Below are 7,229 nucleotides of genomic sequence, written 5' to 3' on the forward strand. Positions count from 1 at the left end.
TATAAGGAAGATAATAATATTTTATCCTCTTTAAATGTAGTCAATGTCGGTATCGCTTTTACCATGTTAGTTAAATATACATCACTATTGTTATTTCTCTCGACTGCACATGACATACAAACATTAGTAATAAAAATTGCGCGGGAAAAAACAATGTCGGTTATCATGGTTTTACATATACCCTAAACCTTAGATAAGAACCTTATGCCATATTAATTAATTATTACAAAATGTAAGAAATCAAAATTTTATTACAAAAATGTATGTGATGATGTTTATTATTATACATATGTAAGTAAAACGCGAATTTTAGACTAAAAGGAATATGTTCTTATGCATTTAAACTGCCGCTTTTCGTAACGTATTCGTGTATATTTGACCAGGCAGTTCGCATAAAGAAATGCATATACTGAGAAAGTGCGCAGTATTGGCGCAACTTTTTTTTTACAAACAGAAACTACAACAGTCATAGATTACAGGAATGAAACAAGATTTGCTTTACCCCGCTTAACTCACAACTATATGTCTGCTTATAAGGTCGAAATCCCAATATTTGAAGGCTTTCGCCCAAAAAAAAAAATTAAAATACTTAGAGACACGTAAAACACAAATGAAATCTTTTTGTATTTACTAAATTACCTAAACAAGAAGGCTCTATTACAATTTTCTCAAGATTTGTCCAGTTAAAGAAAATAAAAAAGTTCGAAAAATGAAAAAAAAAATCACGTATATTACTGTGCGCATACAAAAAGAAATAAACTTGCAATTTTCAGAGAATATTACAAGAAAACTGTAAATTTTTTTGCCAAATATTTGTTCAGTTAGTGATGTAGAATTTTATCTACTTTTGTTTGATACCAAAAATTTACTTGTACCTTGAATTTTGATTTTTGAATTAATCTCCAAAATCGACACATTTTACCCCATTGTGCAGCGTTTCGATACGATTGCATCACTAACGGTGTGCATACTAGCATTGGACCGATGGACATTGTTTGCGAGTATTATTGAAGTTTTTCGGAGAAAGGCCAGGGTTGTGCTACTTTATTATATTGGGAAAAAAAATTGCCATTACTGACTCCACCACCAGAGCCATTGCATTCATTGCTTCGCGGCGAAACACCCGAATCACGACATTTTTTAGCAAACACTTAAAAATACAATGGTTGTTTCCAAATGACATCATTTAGGGCGGAAATTATAGGAGAACAAGGATTTAATCCTATATTCAAGGTATTTATTCTTTTAATTTTGTACATACACACAATACAGTAGAAGCATAACTTACTATACTTATTCATATAAATTATGAATACTTATTATAACAAGTAAGGAAGGGCTAAGTTCGGGTGTCACCGAACATTTTATACTCTCGCATGGTAAAGTGATAATCGAGATTTCATAATACGTCATTTACATATTTTTCAAATACCGTATTTTTGTAAAGTTTTATTCCGCTATCATCATTGGTTCCTAATGAATATACTCGTATTATACAGAAAAGGCATCAGATGGAATTCAAAATAGCGTTATATTGGAAGAAGGCGTGGTTGTGAACCGATTTCACCAATATTTCGTACATGTCATCAGGGTGTTAAGAAAATATTATATACCGAATTTCATTGAAATCTGTCTAATAGCTCCTGAGATATGGTTCTTGGTCCATAAGTGGGCGAGGCCACGCCCATTTTCAATTTTTAAAAAAAGCCTGGGTGCAGCTTCCTTCTGCCACTTCTTCCGTAAAATTTAGTGTTTCTGACGTTTTTTGTTAGTCGGTTATCGCACTTTTAGTGATTTTGAACATAACCTTTGTATGGGAGGTGGGCGTGGTTATTATCCGATTTCTTCCATTTTTGAACTGTACATGGAAATGCCTGAAGGAAACGACTCTGTAGACTTTGGTTGACATAGCTATAGTAGTTTCAAGAGATATGTACAAAAAACTTAGTAGGGGGCGGGGCCACGCCCACTTTTCCAAAACAATTGCGTCCAAATATGCCCCTCCTAATGCGATCCTTTGTGCCAAATTTCACTTTAATATCTTTATTTATGGCTTAGTTATGACACTTTATAGGTTTTCGGTTTCCGCCATTTTGTGGGCGTGGCAGTGGGCCGATTTTGCCCATCTTCGAACTTAACCTTCTTATGGAGCCAAGGAATACGTGTACCAAGTTTCATCATGATATCTCAATTTTTACTCAAGTTACAGCTTGCACGGACGGACGGACAGACGGACGGACGGACAGACGGACGGACAGACAGACATCCGGATTTCGACTCTACTCGTCGCCTGATCACTTTGGTATATATAACCCTATATCTGACTCTTTTAGTTTTAGGACTTACAAACAACCGTTATGTGAACAAAACTATAATACTCTCGTTAGCAACATTGTTGCGAGAGTATAAAAAAAGAGATTATAATATATATATATATCAGTATACTACAATACAGGGTTTATAAATCAGTTAACAGAGTTTGCTTTTGATTTTGTAGATACAAGGACATATTCACCGACGAATTGAATCAATACTGTCTCTAGAAGATTCACAGTAGAGTGCTTCAAAAAAATGTTAGTGATTGACAAAAAATCCTCCCTCAAGCCAGACGGGAGAATTTTTAAAGTTTGAAAAGTCAACTTTCTGAATATGTGATGGTTATTTCTGAGAAACGAAAATTAATTGATAAAATTTTAGTTTGAATAAAAAAACGAAAATTCCTATGTTAAATGTATAGAAAACTAAAATAAAAAAACGACCCCTTAAAGTTAGGCTACAGCGCTTGGCTTGAGGGAGGATTTTTTTTGTCAATCACTAACATTTAAGAGGGTAATAGTATACTTCATGGGCAACATGGAGGAACAACTTGATCGGAGATAAATGTAGCAGTGAAAAGATAATTATTCGTGATCTGCAGCAACTACTTAATGAACGTCATGCGTTGTCGATGACTACAAAATCGTGATCAAAGCATATAAACGACCATTTGGAACACACGAACGCAATTATTTATTTAATGCTCGCAACAATAAATCAAGTGGCCACCCTTATTTTTAGTGAAAACTTGGAAACACGCGATATTGTGCTTACACGTCGCGATACTGAGTAACTGCAACAAATATCTGACATGTTGCAATAGCCGCTAATGTTTTGGCAAGGTGAAGATGAATATTATTTCAATATCTAAATGAAAAAACCATTGAATGGTGAGTTTCAATATAATAGTTGTTTAGAGAATATTGGACAAATTACTGGCAACCGTCTAAAAATCATTATCTCGACATATTTGTAATTACTTTAAAAATATAGATGTAAGTTTTACATTCGTAATAATAATACTCCTGTCTTAATTTCATGTGAAAAAACTACCAGGAACGTTAGCTCGATGAATTATTACACATACCGTTTGATGATTCGACAAAATGCTGACAACTATTTGCTGCGGCTTCGACGTTTGCTGCAGCATGTACGTCAAAACAGAAACGGAGCGCTTAACTTTCATTCGGTTGAACCAAGTCAAACTGCGTTCTGAGGAGTATATCCATTTACGAGATGCAATTCGTACGGAACGACATGCAGCTAATATAGGCCGATTAACTCTTCTGCCATCGACGTACATAGGATAGAGATTGTTCAATTGCTGCTTCCGGACAAACATTAAATGACCGACACGACATCACAGCGCGTGTAATCAGACAAAAACGCGGTCCCTGATAAAATTCATTGTTAAACAACGCATTTTTGTAGATACTAGATGCTGGATGTAATCAATAGAATGACAAAGGTAGGATTGCCGCACGCACACATTTCTATTTGGTTAGTGAAAAGAATTCAATCAGTCAAAATCGATGATGTTATATGTGCCAAGATTCCCGATCCACATCTATAATGTTGTAATTAGAAATATGATTCATTGACCGTGTGACGCCAATCACCTTGCGTGATGGACGGCAAGTATTCCAAACACAAAAAAGTGAAAATAATGGATTTCGTGATCAATATTTGGATTGTTTCATATTCCCCAATTATTTCAAGACGCATTGCAACGTCGAGTATTGCAATTCATTAAAATCCATAAAAAACATTTGCTAATATGTCACGGAAGGCATCGATATGGCGGTTTTTGTCATCCAGACCTCCAATAGCAACAATGAACGCTATCAAGTATGTCGATATGTGAACTGCAATGAAGCGATTTGGCATATATTCGCATTCTCTATTCACTAAAGCCATCGCACAATTGTACACCTGGAGAATGGTTAAAGTAAATATTATACAGCTTTGAATGTTGTTTAACGAGCTGAAACACCTCCAGCGACTAATTGACTGTTAATGCTACAGTATTCCCAACAATTTGTGCTGCATGTGGAGAACTAAATTAATTAGGTTTACGATACCTATTGGAAACGGCAATCGTTGAACCAATTGTCTCCAAGTCAGATACAAACATTTTCTATCATCATTTCGACATGCTTTCAATCGAACCCATCTAACCTCTGGCAAAAATACAAGGATAATATGTCAGAAGATATTTTACAACAAATTCGTGTCAGTTAGAGAAATCCCAACCTTCAGATGAATAAGAAGATACATAATCGGGCTTTGATCTTGATCAAAGACATGTGTTACCTCATATTCGGTATTCAGGTCAGGTTAGAAACAAAAGCGCAAAATCGTGAAATGAATGACGCATTTAATTGAGAATTTAAATGGGTAAGTGAATATGATCACCAGGAATTAGATTTAATAGTTTGAACGGATGTACCCTTGCTGAATCACCAACAAAAGAAAGTTTTTGGTTTTTATTTCCTGGATGCCCTTGGTGGTACTGGTGGCATTTCTCATGTCTGTAGTTTTAGCCATGTTCGTGCGAGATCCAACATTACGATGGCAGATGCTGCTCTGTAATAGAAGCCACATTGTTAAAGGAATGCCGTACGGCTCATTCAGAATTAAAATTGACGTTAAATCTTCAAACTATTGAAGAACCAACATTTAATATCGCAAAACACTCCGCAATGGCCTAAGTTTTATCAGCATCGAAAATCATCATCTGGGACGAACGCACAATGGCACATAAACGAGCATGGGAAGCATTACACAACAATTATAGATCTATGTGTTGACACCATATGTTTTGGATACGCGATTATTTTACTGTCTGGAGATTTCCGCCAAACACTACTAGTAATACCAAGATCAACTGCTGCAGACGAAATACACGCTTGCCAATCATCCAATATATGGCCAGTATTCCCAACCATCGTTACAAACCACAAAAAGAATTAATGGTTGAGTGAGCGAGCAATTTTGAAGGCTCAGAATAAAGACGTATGTATATGACATAAGCTTCATATTTCAGAATGAAATAATTGCAACACTGAATTTTTTCAAATCAATTGACTATGTAACAAATTAAGGTGAAGCTACGAACTATCCAGTTTAATTTTTAAACACCTTGGATATGCCAGGCCTTCCACCGCTCAGTTTACGACTAAAAGTTGGATCCGTAGTAATCATGCTTCGAAACATAAACTAACCAAAGCTGTGCAACAAAATGCGTTTGGTGAAAAGGAAATTGATGAATAATGTGATTTAAGATACGATACTTAATGAAAAAATCGAAGAAGAGGAAGTTCCCTTTCCAAGAATCCCGATGATTCCAGCCGACATGCCGTTTGAGCTTAAAAGACTTCAACGTTTAGAAAATCAATGTTTTTCCCATGGTCAATTATATGTGGCATGTTCACGGGCCGGAAGACCATTACATTATTTGTTCGAGCACCTGATAATAAAATGAAAAATGTCGTCTATCCCAAAGTGCTTCATTAAAAAGTAGAATCCATGCACTGAAATACATTGCCAATAAAGAATCCTTAAAATACTTGCTTCTTTAATTTACCTACATTAATTATCCACATAAAAAATGTACCTTGATGAAATTAAAAATCTGTTCATTTATTACCTCTAAGGTACACACGAAGTTCGCCGGGTTAGCTAGTTATGTAAAATAATATAAAAAAAATACAATAAGAATAAATAAAAGTATTGCATTGTCTAAAAAATGCTTTTACGATTTGTTTTTGTAGCACGATTCTTGCTGGATTGGATTGCTGTCCGCGCTCACCGCGTCCGAGGGTGGAGTCGGTGCGCATTTTGGAGTGCATCTCCTTCCCCTTCTTCTTTCGCGACGGTAAGCCATACTTCTCCGAAATTCATCTTCTTCTTTCTATTTTAGCGTAGATAGTAGTAATGTCAACAGTGACATTTCCTTCGCTTCTTATTCATTCTGCAGAATGCAGAACTAAAAGCGCTATTATTGAGGCCAATGATATCGATATTAACGGCATATGCCAGCAACTTTACACCCTTATAGAAGATGGTACCTTCTATGATTAGTTCTGCAGCTTGAATTATTTACTCCAGAACTAGATTGAAGAAATCACACGAAAGGGAGTCACTTCGTTTGGTATCGGATGACTCGGAGAGATCCTTCACGATCCTAACGGAGTTTTTGATAATGCTCAACGTCAGTTTACGCAGCCGTATACATACATCAAACTTTTTCGAGCAATGGAACGTCTGCTCCATCGTCATCGATTGGGGAACAGCCTTCGCCTTCTCCTGGTGTTATGCACTGCCATTCAGCAGGCGGGAGAAGAATTTCCTCCATAATTTTAGAATGCTCCGGGCATCGGTTACTAGATCATCAACCAGCGTCATCAAAAGGTAGGGTCTCTCATCCGAGAATTTTATGTTTTTGAATGAGCCGATGTTTGTTTTAAGTGGCGGGCCCCAAACCAATGCCAACCAACCCTGGAGAGGAATGTCTGGCATTTTCACTTTGGCCTGCCTTCAAACGGACGTTTTTTGGTTACCATAGTTAAAAGAATCGTTTCTGACCAATCCCAAGTGAATGGCGCTTAGAGAACTTTCCTTACTTGCGTGAACTTCCACGCATGGCTTTCTCCTCCTCACCCAATATTACCTACACCTGTCTTTTTCTTTTTGGACGATTTTGTCTTCTTAGTTAATGGTGTCCCTTCCAAAAAGGCAGTTCTTTTTAACCGAGGTCGGTTTGGCCCTGCTTTCTCCGTCGTCTTTAACATAAACAGGATGCACCAAGTCGAACCTGTTTTACATCGTACCAGCGCACACAACATAAAAGAAAAATTTCCGAATAAGTGGTATACTTTTCATAACACCACGCCGGAAAGAGATAAGAAAGT

General features: G+C 36.5%; 1 long non-coding RNA gene across 1 annotated transcript; it reads left to right on the forward strand.

Annotated features, from left to right (window-relative positions):
• Window positions 1-826: 826 nt before the first annotated feature.
• On the forward strand, window positions 827-6,065 carry LOC120779496. The gene is made up of 3 exons (XR_005705673.1): window positions 827-1,233; window positions 2,498-2,573; window positions 2,837-6,065. It is a non-coding gene; the product is annotated as an uncharacterized LOC120779496 (long non-coding RNA).
• Window positions 6,066-7,229: the final 1,164 nt, after the last annotated feature.

This window comes from Bactrocera tryoni, unplaced genomic scaffold (genome assembly GCF_016617805.1).
Source record: "Bactrocera tryoni isolate S06 unplaced genomic scaffold, CSIRO_BtryS06_freeze2 scaffold_11, whole genome shotgun sequence".
Lineage (NCBI taxonomy): Eukaryota > Metazoa > Arthropoda > Insecta > Diptera > Tephritidae > Bactrocera > Bactrocera tryoni.